The following is a 15,704-nucleotide window of genomic DNA, read 5'->3' on the forward strand; positions in this document are numbered from 1 at the left end:
GTTCCGACCCTTGAATGCGGAGCAACCCCAGCCAGGGGGGCTTGAGACTGAGTCCGGGGTCAAGTCGATTTCAGAAGCCTTTGTTCGTCCAGTTAAAACATTGAGAGATAATTGTGAGGTTTGAAGTTAGGAATGAAACAACAGCAGCACATTCAACAGGTTCATGTAAATTCTTTCAGAGATGTCTCATGTCTCCTCTATTCTAATTTTATGTGTATCTATGCTTCAACAAATTATATTTCAACATGAATTTATACAATGAGGATGTTTTATAAGTTAATCTAAAATAATAAATCACATTAGGAAAGTACAATAATGTACCAACAAGTAAATACCTATTTTGTACAAAATTCAAATTTCTGTAAGGGTGAAAAAAATCAGTCTCTAATTAATATCTTACCTTTAATCAGTACTTATTATGTATAATAAACTTAATTATCTCATTTAATTCTAATAGAAATGCTATTCATATTACCTTTCTATTCACAGATTTAAATTTAAACAAACAAAAAAAAGAGGGATACAATTGCCCAAGTAAGCTGACCAGGGTTTCTACATTAGCCTTTGAAACTTCAAAATCCATTTTCCTTACCATTACCCTACACTGCCTATCGGCCTCTCTGCAGTGCCATGATAGAATCTGAGGATTGAAAGGCAGTGACATGTGAGCCAGGAACCGAGGGGGGATAATATACGAATCCCTATGTTCAGCTATTTCAGACTGCTCCGAATCCTTCAAGTGGCATATTTCAAACAACAATGGCAAAAAGCGTGTTGGCAGGAAAAAATGTCCATAAAAGGCGAATATTGTGGAAGAGATATCCATGTAAAGAAATGAGTTTTTAAAAATTGGCAACTTAATTTTTCAATACTTTGAGTTTTTACAGTGACAATTTAAATAAGCGTTATAGCATTCAATGTTCTGAAGTTTTGAAGAACAGAATTGCTTTTTAAATTCCTTTGGAAGACATGAAAGATTGTGGTGGATTAATACTTGTAATGATACTGAACAGACCTCAGCGAGAACTTAAAGACTCTACAAAGGAAATTCCCAATACCAAACACTTGAGACATTTCAAACTCTCATGTCTTTGATGTGAGTAACATATTTTAGCATCAAAATATGTTGCAGTCAAGTTGGCAAGGGAGGATACATTTTCAAATCTGTAGTCCATCATCAGCAAACTGTTCCTCATAGGACATACACGGTTTCATGTGGGTGTGAGGAGAATGAGAGAGAGGAAAGGGAAGATTTTTGGGAAAATGTTCTCTCTACGCAAACAGCGGGGCATACAACTGACTGTTAGGTATCTGTGAATCTGCAGCTTCTACGCATCGTCTTCAATACATAAAAACTTACAAAATAAATGAAACTGCAATGCTTTCAGCACAATTGTGATGAGACTAAAGCACCTACCCCCATGCCCTCCCACTGCCAGTGAGCCCATTCTGACGCATAACAACCGCATGGAACAAACCCAAGTGCTACACAGGGTTTCCTCAACTCTTGCTCTCTCCCGGAGGGGGAGCCTCATCTTTTCCCGCAAGGCATCTGAATGGCTTTCCTTTCCCCACGTGGCACCACTTAACCCACTGCGCCAACCGCACTCCCTACAGTAGGGATGGACACTTCTAAATAACCTGAAACATTGAAAATCAAAATGTAATGATAAAACAATTTTGTAGTTACATCAGCAACTTAAAACTCTTGATTTTGACAGCAACAACAAAAGATTGCCTTTGGTAGGGAATCATGCTTGAAGAGCTGACCAATAGTAAGTCCTCATTCAGAAGTCAGGAAGCAATTATTGTTTACATTTAAAAATTCTCTCCAGGCTAGCTTTTTACAATGAGAGTAGATTCTTACCCCCAATCTATTTCTCAGAGTTTGCAATAATTGAACATTATCAGGAACAACCAGAAGTTAAAATAGGGGTTATAGGCATAATGGTAGTTCCAGAAAAAACTCATAAAGACTGAACTAAAAATAATCTACTAAAAACCGAATTATATGGACCTTTCCTATAATTTTTGCTTCCCAGCTTATTCTAGACAACATCCATGGATCATCCTCTCCACCATACCTTCCTGTTTTCCAGCCTATTCTGCTGGGATATTTTCCACTATACCGAGTAGATGTGTAGCAGAACTACTGTCAATTGATGCAGATGGTCTGAAAGACCTCGTTTACACAGCCTCTGACCAAAGACACAGACATGAGAGAATGTGTTACAATTATAATTCTCAAATTATTAGGAACAATCCAGTTTAAAATAACTAGGTTTTTATTTTGGTGCATACACACAATAGAATACAACACATTGTGAAAGAACAATGAGGGAACTATGAAACACTTCATGACATGGATGGATTTGGAAGATATTAAATTGAGTGACATTAATCAGATGCAAAACAACAGATAGTTTATGAGATCAATGTTAGGAATTACTAATGTTCTTTGAGTATGGAAAGAAACAGATATTAATGGTTATCAAGGATGGGTGGGGAAGAAAGGACAAGGGAAGCAGTAGGCTAGAGGGTAAACAGGTGTTAACTTGGGTGCAGGGGAAGATAATACATTTCAAGAGGGAGAGGGGGGCAACATGGAGAAGGGAGGAAGAAGCCAGGCAAGTCGGCGGAAGGTTTGCTACAGTGTTTAAGTCGAATGGAAAAACCATGATCTGGTAGGCAAAACCCCAACCATTTCACAATAAAAAGAACTTTTAAAACATATTAAAATATTGTTTTAATGACTAGGTTTTATTCTGAACATATTTCTCCCAATTTCAACTGGAAGAAAAAAAACCGAGGAGGATTTTTACAAAGTATTTTCTAGCTTGTAGGGAATCTATTACCTGTTCTAACAACCCACTACCTGTCTCCACAAAATTGCAGCTTACAAGTGAAGCGATGTTGAAAACAATGGGCAGGCTCAGAACTGCCCTAATGTATCTCCATTGGTTTTGTCCCGGCATGCAGAGTGGGAGGGCGGGCAGGAGGCCAAGAGAAAGGCTGCTGAAGACCTCAGAAGAGGGAATCAAGCTGAAGATCGGGAACCCACGTCTGTCCCCCAAGCTGGGTTAACCACAACGTGCTCATCGTTTTCAGAACAAAACTAAAAGAAGGTCGGAAGAGAGAGAAGGGAAAGTGGAACATTCAGCAGCAGTAGATTTTCTATCAGAGAATTTAGGAATGGTGCGAAAAGGATAATCAACGCAGATCACCGTTTCACCAACCAACCTATTGCCATCAAGTCAACTCCAACTCCTAGTGAACATAGCATTCAGTAGAATTATGCTGTAAGAGTGTAAATCTTTATAGATGCACACGACTTTATCATTCTGCTGTGTAGCACCTGGTGGATTTGAACCTCCAATCTCTCAACTGTTCTACCTTCAGAGTGTTAACCTACAGCAAAAACAAACCTCATCTCTGAAGCCTGTGCACAGCAGACAGCAGTGTCATCGTTCTATAAAGGCATCATTTCACCAACCTTCAGGGTGCTTTGGATGACTGATAATAATTAATACAGCTCCTCAATGACAGTGTCTGGCAATATTATTGGCAGGCATGTCGTGGGTAACAAAGGATCTGTTGAAAGGACTTTTTCACAGGACGATCTCATCGCTTTTCTTTCCTGCAGCAGTTACTTCTTCTGCTAGGATTAGTGTGACTGCTTCCAGTGGCATTTCCGCAGGTCCACTTGTACCTCTGAGATTAAATCTTCATGGGGAAGAGTTGAATTGGCCCGCACGAATCTATATTCAAATGTTCCAAAGAAGACGGATTTGACTCTAGGAAAAACAGCAGCCAACACGGCATGTAGACGTATACTTTCTTTAGTGCAGCCTGAGATAGAGTCTAAATTATGAATCCATATTTTTTTATGAGAGAAAGTCAACTCTGTACTTTTGGAAAATTTAGCTCTTAACACAGCTCTCAAGGGGAAACTCAGGCATCACTGTGTATTTCCTAAATTAATCCAATTATAATGATTTCTATATTTAACGATGAGCCACAAATGCTTTTAATCACGCCTTGCTCCCCATGGTACGGCTTACACAATACCATTGCATGCATGCTGAAGAATAGCATAACAATATTCTCGTACACTAATGGAGCACCTGGCAATGCGATGAACTCTCCCTCCAAGCACAAGTCACTCTCCGAGAGGACAGAAGCCACAGATTTAGAACCAGACGCAAGATTGTCACACTGGTATTTTCTTTGGCTGTCTCTGCCCAGCCAAACTGGATAATTCCAATACAAAGTATCTACCTTGGGGCCTAAAATTATACACTTAAAATTAACAGTATAATCACCCATTGGTATTTCTCTTTTACTCTGAAGACACAATTTTTGTCTTGTGGCTTCAGGGAAGAAATGTTAAGGACTTAATAGGCAGAAAAGAATGAAAGCAAAAGAGATAAATAAAAGCAAGGCCGTTAACCCCTTGCATTTCCTCGAATCATGTTTCTTAGACTTTGGATCCAAAGGCCAGGTCCAAGAGCAGGGACGCCCTCCAGAAAAATACATCGAAAGTAGCTGGTGACTCTTTTCCTTTGGGTTGTATGTACACTTGAATCAGAATTCCAGTCTACCTAGTGGTGGGTGTAAACTTGTAGCATTAGTTCAATGTTTGCAATAAATTGTTTCTCAAGAGTGAACCAGGGATTACAGGGGTAATTTAAGGTGAAACCTTCCTCGGACCTGGTGATGCAGAAGCCTCTCCCCCAAAATGTTTCAATATTTTTTATTGAAAATGTTGAAAGGCATCGACGTATTTCTTTTACAAAAAGGATCTATTCATATATAAATAATATTTCTTTTAAAATGTATTTCTGGTTAAAAAAAAAAAAAAACTACGAAAGGGATATTAGGTCCAGCACTGATGAAACACACAACTATCCTCTACCTCTTGAAGATTTCTTCCCCTCGCTATTATGATTCTTGTCTTACTGGTTAACCCAGTTAAACATGAGTATGCTCATGTGTATAACTAAGATCGTTTGATGCATGAAAGCCCCGAGAGGGAATACTTCAGAAACAGAGTAATGATTCCCTAATGGTAGGGGAAGAGGTAAAGGGGGGTGGTGGTGGTACTGAAAGCAACAATAACTGTATCATCCCACTCAAGGGGAATGAATAGCAGAATTGTAGGTGAGTGGATATATAGGACAGTGTAAGATATGGATAATAATAATAATAATGTATAACATATATAATATAACAGTCAGGGCTCCTGGGGGTAAGGTGGGTCAGGGAGGGGAGAAAGGAAAGCTGATATCAAGGAGTTCAAGAAGAATGGAAATATTTTGAAACACATGGTGCCAGCAATTGTATAATCCTGCATGATCCCATTGAATTGTGAATTGTTACAACATCTGTAAGAGTTCCCAATAAAATGTTTTGTTTTGTTTTGTTTTGTAATGCTTAGACTTGGTTAATTCATCTATAGATAGGCTAGTGTTGTGTCTCAACTAGCTGAACATTAAGTGGCGTGGTGAGCAATTCAGGGAGTTAGTGGAGAGACATGATTGAATAGCTCCTGTTAGTGAGTATCAGAATCATAAGCAAGAAGCCATTGTGATTTCGGAAAAATTATATTAAATTTTTAAATTGGAGAACCAAAAAAATCTCTAATGTTAATGATATAAAGTAAAACTCATCAAAATATTGTTGTCAGGTGAGAAGGAGTAAAAGATAAAAGATAGTTATACTTCTCTCCTTTTAAAACCCTACAATTCCTTCAAGTTGGGAATGAAATGGGTAAGATCTGGCCAAGTTTCCCAATGGGGCTAGTACTTTTCAAGCACTAATAGAACACTAGAAACACGATATATCACGGGCTGCCAGAAAAACACATCAATCTGACTTAGAAGCAAGTGCGCCAGAATGCTCCTTAGAAACAAGGATAGTAAAAATTTGCCTCAAATATTTTAGACATGTTATCAGGAAAGACCACTCCTTGGAGAAGAATTATGATGCTGTGCTAATTAGCGTTTGTGTCAATTTGGCTGGGCCCGGATCCTCAATAGTATGGCCTCCCCTGAAAGATACAAGTGACAGCCTGAGGATGTCTCCTTGGCAGTGTGACCTTTTCATCTATATATCTAGGTGCTATGGAGAGCTGGCTCACTCTCTTCTGTCTCCCGCTTGAATCCACGCACGGTGCCTCCACAGGTCTAGTTTCCCACCCCCTGCTTCATCCTCCAGGTTCATCTGGTTCATCTTCTGGCTGTCCGGTTGCCCGGCACCAGCAGCTGTGTGAGTCTGGAAGGGCCTCAAGCTTCGCAGCTGATCCTTGAACTTGGGCTGGAGTAGGCCTGCTGCTCTGCAGCTGTGAGCCACGTTCTTAATATAAATTTGAACCTTGACATGAACTTCATTATTATGCATATTTGTTAAAAAGAGGGGAGTGTCAACTGGTTTTGTTACTCGGGTATATTGGATCTCAGCCTAATATACTTGGTACTACTGAAGATCAGGAAAAAAGAGAGAGAGAGAGAAAGAAAAAACTCCTTTGTGAGCTGGATTCCCAAAGCGGCTCTGGCAATGGGTTAATCATAGCCAGGACTGTGAGGAGGGTGCAGGGCAGGCAGCGTTTGCTTCTCTTGTGCCCAGGGCCGCCAGGAGTTGGAACGGAGTCAACAGCACATAACAACAGCAGTCAGGCAGCAATTCACAGGCATTACGATCAGGCCTGGGTAAGTGCTTCACGACTGACTGAAAGAGGTTTTAACCCACCAGTGGCTCCACGAGAGAAAAGCCTGGAGGCACTGTGACCCCAAGATTTCAGTCTAAACTCCTGGGAAGAGTTGTACTCTGTCCTTTGAAGTTGGATCTCTTTGGCAGGGAATCCACAGAGCAGCATACACGGATGTGAAAATAATAGAGTCTTTGTTTTCCTGTATGATAGTTTTCATAAGACAATAAATATCACTATCACTCCCTTCCATCTGGGCAGCAAAGGGTGAGTGGAGAACGAAATATAATGAAATCCAATCAACTCCATCTGATAAACATGTGGGTAGCTCAGTCAGCCTGTGCAGTCAACGCTCCATTTGTAGGCTTTTCTACCTCTGCTACTTGCCCGAGTGGAGTCTGAGTAGCTGAGGAGCTGATGGAGCTCACGTGGCCCCAAGGTGCTGTTTGTGGAGACCTCAAACAGCACAGTGTCTTCTGGACCCTTTTGCCTTGAGATTCAAAACTCATGAATGACCTTCATGTATCAAGAAGACCCCACTTACTCGCTTTCTCCTAGAGCAATAAGCACCACTGGTCAGCCTTGGAAAGGGAATATTCAAATGAGAGAAAATGTTAGGCTAAAAGATGCACGGCTTTAATATCACAAGAACAGTATCCCTGTAACACGGATGTGCATGACAATGCCGTCCTGCCCCATTGGTCCTGTAAGAGTGATTCCAGATAGCACTGGGCACTCCATCTTAAATTCTGGCATCAAAATTTAAGCTCATACATAAATCTGAGAGTATAATGAAAATAGAAAGTGCTGCCCCCGCCTTCGCTCTGGGTATTATCTTTGTCTCCCCTCAATCTAAAGAAGCAACTGCTAGAATGCACCTAGATCACTTCACATCTTTGTGATATGATGCAGCTAACCCCCTTCTACATATATTTCCATACTCATGAGAATATTCTTGCTTCCTTTAAAACTGCATAGAGGTATCATTTCCTATTTGTAACACACACACAAAATTCATAATGAAAAACTTCCATAGAATGTGGGGAGTTAGAATAGTTAGAAATAAGTTTGTGTGTGTGTGCTTACGTATATTACTAGACAGATAATGATACGTTGTCTTTAGTAGGTACAAGGAAAATCTCTAGGTTCTTGATATGCATGTATGTGTTTATCATATTTATGCTTTACATTTTGTGAAGAGGATGTTATTAACTCCCCATATCATACCAGCAAACTGAAGACTAGGAATTTGCCAAGAGTTGTACTTAAAATAAGGAACAGAGCCAGATCGAACCCAAATCTCTTTGATTCTAAAGGCCCTACTTTTTTCCCCCTATTTTGTGCTATTTTTCTCTTGAGCAATCTTTGTGAAAATAACCACAAACTAGTGTTCCGAGAATTAAATATGTATTACTTGAAGTGTAAATAAGATACCCCTTTAAAGTTACTATTATGAAATAGGAGGCACCGTAGGGTGCAGTGCTTAAGTGCCTAGCTTCTAATTGAAAGGTTATCAGTTCAAGTGCACTGGACGTTCTGCTGGAGAAAGGTGTGACAGTCCGGCTTCTATAAGGATGACAGCCTTGGAAACACCGTAAGGCAGTTCTAATCTGTTCTATAGGGATCGTATGAGTCAGCATTAACTTGGTAACATGAGTTTGGTAATTATTATGAAATAGAACTTGAGTGTTATTATTAAATTCAGTTCCTTAGGTGATGCAAATAGTTTTCACCAGACTTATAACCTAAAGGTTGGTGCATTGTATCCCCAACTATACCATGTAGTGGAGACCCAATACCCATCTGTAGACAATTGGACATCCCCTCACAGGAGGGTCACAGAGATGAGCCAGTCAGGGTGCAGTATAGCACTGATGAAACACACAACTTTCCTCTAGTTCTTTAATGCTCCCCACCCCCACACCCCCACTATCATGAACTCAATTCTACCTTATAAATCAGATTAGACCAGAGCATTCACATTACTACAGATAAGAGCCCACAACACAGGGAATCCAGGATAGATAAACTCCTCAGGACCAACAAGGACAGTAGAGATACCAGGAGGATTTAGAAGCGGTTGGGGGAGAAAAGGAGAATCAATCACAAGGATCAATCTAGAACCCCCTCCCAGGGGGATGAATAGCAGAAAAGTGGGTGAGGGACGATGGAGGGCGATGTAAGATATGGATAAAATAATCTATAACTTATCAAGGGTTTGTGAGGGAGGGCGGGCAGGGGAGGGAGGGGAAAGAAATGGAGAGCGGATATCAGGGGCTCAGTGGGAAGAGAATGCTCTGAAAAGGATGATGGCGGCATATGTGCAAATGTGCTTGACACACTGGAGGAATGTGTGGATTGTGATAAGAGAGGTAAGAGCCCCCAATAAAAGTATTAAAATTGGTTTTTTTTAAGAAAATGTTTTGAGAATGATGATGGCAACAAATGTACAAATGTGCCTAACACAATGGATGGATGGATGGATGGATTGCAATGAGTTGTATGACCCCCCAATAAAATGATTTTAAAAGGAAAAGAGTGAGAGAGGGAGAGAGAGGGGGAGAGAGAGAGAGAGAGAGAGAATCCTAGCAATCCTTTCATTACCAGTACAGCCAGGAAAACCTTTGGAGCAGTCTTTCTCTATGACACATGAGGTGACCAGGAGACAGAAGTCACTTGAAGGCAACAGGTTTAATTTGAGGGGGGTTGATATTATCAAATAAGAAATAATTTCTGGATTCTGATGGCACTGTACGTCAGGTGTTGGTCTTCTAAAGTAAGGTCAGTGGTTCAAACCCACCTGATGCTCTGAGGAATAAAGTTAAGGCCATCTCCTCCAGTACAGGTTTTATGTACAGGAAAAAAATCTCTTGTGGTACTCTATCTAGGTGTGTGTCGGGCTGCAAACCACAAGGCCAGCGGTTCAAACCCACTAGCTATTCCTCAGGAGAAAGCAGAGGCTGTCTGTTCCCATAAAGATTTACAGCCTTGGAAACCCTGCATAGACTTGCTATATGTCAGAATCAGCTCCATGACAGCTAGTTGCATTTATGACATGATTAGCCTTAATTCTCAATGGTTTAAACTGTATTCTGATATTTTGAAGAGGATAACGGGGTTATGATGGAGAAAAGAGAAACAGAAATTTTATACAAATATTTTAGTCCAACTGATAACTGTTTTTATTGGTAAACAAAAATGCACCAGTGCAATTACATTGAAAGTTCTAGTTCATACCAGGAAACCTGACACCTTAGAAATATATAGCTAAGGTTTTGTTAATAGTTATTTTGTTAACTATTTCAACCACGCCAAGTTTTTCCCAGAAAGCCAGTTAGTAGCATCCCTTGGTGGAATTTCAGGGACAACAAATGGCCCCTCTGTCCCAATATATGTCATCCAGAGAGTCTTTTCATAGATTGAAGTTGCTACCCTTCTTCCCCTAGGGTTATGGCCTATGTGTAATCCGAAAGAAAGCTTATCCCACTGAGCCGTTCTAAGCTACTAAACATTGACAAGCAGTGATGATCAGATTAGTCTTCTTGGTGAAGATGTTTTAGAGAGAGGTGCTGAGAAAGGGGGTCAATTGATGGGGGGGGGACACTTCTGAGTGGAGAAAGATTTGGTAGCAGTTGGATTGAGACATTTGCAGGGAAATATATGAGCACTGGACATGTAAGTAAAAATGACAAATGAAAAATACGGAAAATGATTTTCACCTACTTTGTAGATTTGCCCTAGAGTTGGCCTAACCATGAGGTTTCCTTTTCCAAGTTAACAAGTAGTATGTTCATATTAGAGAGAGGGTTATCTTCACTCCCTAACCTTCTCTATTCCTGTAGAATGCATGTAAGTAGGCCAGTGACATGGGTAAATGTTATGAACCAGCTTGCTCTCATACCCCAAAGAAAGAAGAAGAAAGCAAACCAAGAGAAGCTCTGGTTTGTACTGGTTGCCGTTTTATGGTATAATTCTGCCCATCAATGCCAATATCCAATAAAAACGTGAACTCACTGAATGTGGAACTTGTGACAAGTGTGTAAGATTGAGCCACCGAAATGGTTTGAGTCAATTCCAGCATAGCTTCTCTTCTGGAGAAAGGAGGCGGTCTGCTCCGGTAAAGATGTGTAGCCTTGCAACCCCACAGAGCATTGCTACATGGAACTGGACAGAAGTTCCCTCCAAACATTTCAGCTCCTCTTGTTATTTTCCCTTTACTATTCAAAATGCCTGTGACCCTGAAACTCAATGGCATACTGATTTACAGAGATGATAAATGTAATTAATATCTCACTTTGTAATCTCAGAATATTTCAAGATGTCCAAAACATTGAAATAGGAGTAATATGAAATTTTTGTTTGCAATTTGAATAACCAATGTCTTCGAATTCACCTCTTCTGGTTTTCCTAATGAATTTAAATCTTTACTTGAACATATAAATAAAAGTATATACAAGGAGTCATAGTAGCACAGTGGGTTAAGCGTTGGGCTGCTAATCACAAATTCAACTGTTCAAACTCACCAGATGCTCTGCTGAAAATAAATGGAGAGTCTGCTCCGATGTTACAGTCTGGGAAACTCTAAGAAGCAATTTTACTCTGTCTCTGGTCCCTAGGAATGAGAACCAACTCAGTGACAGAGGATTTGATTTTACATATGCATAACCAAAACCACAGAACTCACTGCCATCGAGGAGATGCTGACTCATATTAACCCCATAGGACAGAAAAGAACTGTCCCTGTGAATTTCCCAGACTATAACTATTTATGGGAGTAGAAAGCTTAGTTGTTCTCCCATAGAGCTGGCTGGTGGTTTTGAAGTCCTGATCTTGTAGACCGCAGCCCAATGGGTTACTACTATGCCACCCGGGCTCCTTTTATACATACATATGCATATGCATATGCAAAATAACCACATCTTGAAACATTATGGGATAGGTCATATGCCATTAAAAAATCTCACATACCTTATACTTATTTCTGTCAAATATTCAGTTTCATTAGACTTAGATTTTGTTTATTTTTGATACTAAATCCAAACTTTAAATTTCAATTTTGCTTCTGACATTTTAGTTGTTGTAAACAAGATTGACATGGCAGGCTTGCATTTTTAGATTGAGTTCTTTTGGTTTATTAAAAACGTCAGCAAGACATGCAAGCAAGCACAATCATGCTTGAAGAGAGATTTTACTAATGGCGCAATTCCCAGAATCGGAAAAACATATATATATATATTTCTTGTCTCATTTGAAAGATTCTATGAGGACTTGGCATTTTCAGAATCAACTAACCTCAACCAAAAAGTAAATTTTGGAATTCCTAATCTGAATAACCACAAATAATGCTAAGGATTCTGCATTACAAAGAGTATACCTTTAAAGATTGGCACTTTCTATCACAAAACCAACAATGTTTTGAAAGGTGCTCATTAATCTATTTAGTAGCTAGTGGCTGTCTGCACAACATACTACAATCATTTGAACTCACTTTGGAAACTGTTCTTGTATGAATCACAGCTCCCATCATTGTCTAACCATTACTTTACTGTAATGGAATGAATGATGACCTACTCCCCTCCCACCCCACCCCCCAACATGTATGTGTGTATTGAAATCCTAATCTCTACCCAAATAAATATGACCGTGTTGAAAATAAGGGATGTTGTTTGTTTGTTGTAATGAGTCCATATCACTGTATGCTAGGTCTTAAACATAATCACCCTTAGTTATACAAAGGGCAGTTAGACACAGAGATACAGATAGGGAAAAGAGGGAGTCAGACAAGAAACACCAATGCATCTACAAGTCCGGGAATGCCAAGGATTGCTGCTACCAGAAGCTAAAATAGACCAGGAAAGACCTTCCTCTAGAGCTCTCCTCTATATTTGGACTTCTAGTCTCCTGAATGATGAAAAAAATCATTTTCCTTCCTTAAAGCCACTCACTGTCAATATTTCTGTTTCAACTGGGTAACCAAGACAGAAATCTTTAAGAAGGAAAACAAAGGTACCAAGACTAATTTCAACACCAAGACATTTTGACAACACATTTGATGAAATATTGTAAAAATTAATAGAACACCTAATTACATCCCCACTATACATATACCAGGAATTTTATAATATATAAACATTGTATCTATTCCCTACTTAAAGAGGTGAATTATAGTGGTTTCATGTAATTTCACTTTTTAAACATAATTCTGCACAATCTTAGTGTATTTTTGTGTGACATTTAAAGACAATGACAATAAATGTATATTTATTGTTTGCTTAAAAAATCTATAGCACAGTGTTAAATGAGTATTTTCCCACTATCTTGTGCTTTGCTTTTACGTATAAAGTGATAACTTCAGATGATGCTTTGTATTGACACATTTACAGTTTTTTAAGTATGGTTTTTCAAGAACTGTCCATTAAGTGGTTCAAATTGCATGGCAATATGACGTAAGCTTTATTTGTATGGTTGGTCATTCATTTCAAAACATCAGAACTTGTCAAAAAAAAGAAAAATGAACTTTGCAAATTACAATTTCACAGACACAATGAGGACTTTGCGCAGGGCTGCTGAAGTTGGGGCTGGTATAGCTTGATTTCTGTCATTCTGATCCTGATAATCTTTATCCTATCTACCATGAAATATTTGTATTTGAAATTCTTGTGTTGGATAAATTGCTGATGGATGTCTAATTTGAACATCAGTTATTTCAGCTCACTTGTAACAATTACATATATGTGTATATTTAATTTAGGCAAGTAACATCTGACACTACCTTTCCTACAAAATGGTCATGATGCAGTGTGCAGAGGACAGTTGTTATTGCACAATTGTCTAATAAGCCATGCTAAGAGCATGAGCTTAGCAGATGTGCCTGAGCTTTGCCTGGCATTTAATTGCACACGGTACACATGTGCTGAACCGGTGAACTCGCATGTATAATTCCACATGAACAGACCTGGGCAGACTAGAATTTAAAGGAAGGCCAGAGCACAAGCCCCTCCTCCTAATCAATTACACATTCAAGAAAGGTCAAAAATGCGTAAATAAATAAAAGGAGCCACAGTCTGAAATCTGCACAAAAGAAGTTTAACCTGATGCATATATATTATCCTTGGGAAGATCTAAAGTGCTAGATTATGCTGTTCTTGGTTTGTTTGCTAGATGCCTTTGACTTGGTTGCAACTCACACCATCTTGGTACAACAGAACAAAACATTGCCCTGTCCTGCACCCTCCTTATACTTGTTCTCCCATTTGAGCCCGTTGTTGCAGCCACAGTGTCCGTCCAACTAATCAGAGGTCTTCTTTTGTGCTGACCCATTTCTTTACCAAATATGATGCAATGCTCCAGGAGCTGCTCCCTTGTGATAATGGACCAACACACCTCAAGGCCCAGAAACATTCTGGTTGTACTACTTACAACTGAGACTTGTTGGCATTCTTCTGGCAGTCCAATAAACTCAAATTCATTGCCATTGAAGCAATGCCAACACATAGGGACACTAAAAAACAGGGTAGACCTGCCCTTGTGAGTTTACGAGACTAGCACTGTACAGGACTTGAAAGTCTCCTCTTTAGAACTGCTCACCTTGCAGTTAGCAGCCCAGCACATAACCACATGCCACCAGGGCTCCTTCTGGCAGCCCGTGATACAGGCAACATCCTTCACTAACACCATCAATCAAAGGACATCAGTTCTTTTTCAATCCTCCTTTCATTATATAGCTTTCACATGTGTATGAGGTGATTGAAAAGACCATGGTTTGGATCATCTCAAAGTTACATCTTTACTCGTGAGCAATTTAAAGAGGTCTTGTGCAGGGAATTTTTTCAATGCAATCTGTCATATGTTTTCTTGACTTCTGTTCCTTTGGGCGTTGGTTTTGCATCCAAATAGAATGAAATCTTGACAACGTTAATATTTTCTCCTTTTATCATAATGTTGCTTAATGGTCCATTTGTGAAGAGTCTTTTCTTTATGTTGATGTGTGTGTTAGACCAGTTTGTCTAGAGAAACAAATCCAGTGACACTCACCTATGTCTTAGGAAGAGCCTGAAATCAAGAAGTAATGATGGATATCAAGAAAGCAAGCCAGCTGAGTCCAACTCCAGTCCATAAGGCAGATGATAATCTATATATCCCTCTTCAGACTGAAGTAGCTGGAGGGGGGTCATCCAGAAATGTCAGCTCGGTAGCAGGAAGATCAAGGCTGGTAGGTGCAGAGACGCATGGATCCAAGGTTGATCAGAAGATGGCAGGGCACCAGCAATTCTCAGAGTCGGATGGCCCCATGGGGCTGTCCCTGGAGGCAGACAGAAAGGAAGATGAAGTGGCAGAGAGAGAGAGAGAGGCTCCAGTTTCTCTCATTTTTGTAAGAAGGCTGCACTCCCAAAGAGGCATAATCAAGCTACCACTTGATTGATAGGTTTAACTATTCCCCTAGCCAGGAGTGTCTTACTGATATAACTCTGACTGGCACAAAGTGTAACTCGCATTGACAGCTAAAACAAATCTCAAATTTCAACCTTTCTTGGGTGATAGATATTGTTGTTGTCATTGCTTATTTCTGATTACAACTTTGAAATAGATCAAATGCACATTTTAAATGGAATACAACAAGAAATCTACTAAATTCCTCTGTAGAAATCTAAGGACAAAATAGTTTCAGAGAACTCATAAATCTCAAAAATTCCAATATAAAATGGATTCAATGTTTTCACTTGCAACTTCAAAACTTAAATCATGAAATGTGGACAAAAAAGGGAAAAAAAGATGATAGAAAAGGAAAGCAGTGTAGAAGGGGCTGGGAGTGAGAAGAAAGGAAGAAAAGGTGGGAAGGCGGAAGGGAAAAAGGAAAGAAATGAGTGAGAAACGCAGTGATACTCGATGATAATCATGTTAATATAACCCTGAATCTCTACTTCCAGAGTCTTTTAAGTCACCCCATCTTACCATTATCTCCTACCTAGGTCTGTTGTTTTATGTTGTTATTGTTGTT

The sequence above is a fragment of the Echinops telfairi genome, unplaced genomic scaffold (genome assembly GCF_000313985.2).
Source record: "Echinops telfairi isolate 266 unplaced genomic scaffold, ASM31398v2 ScPeMD7_443;HRSCAF=831, whole genome shotgun sequence".
Taxonomy (NCBI): Eukaryota; Metazoa; Chordata; class Mammalia; order Afrosoricida; family Tenrecidae; genus Echinops; species Echinops telfairi.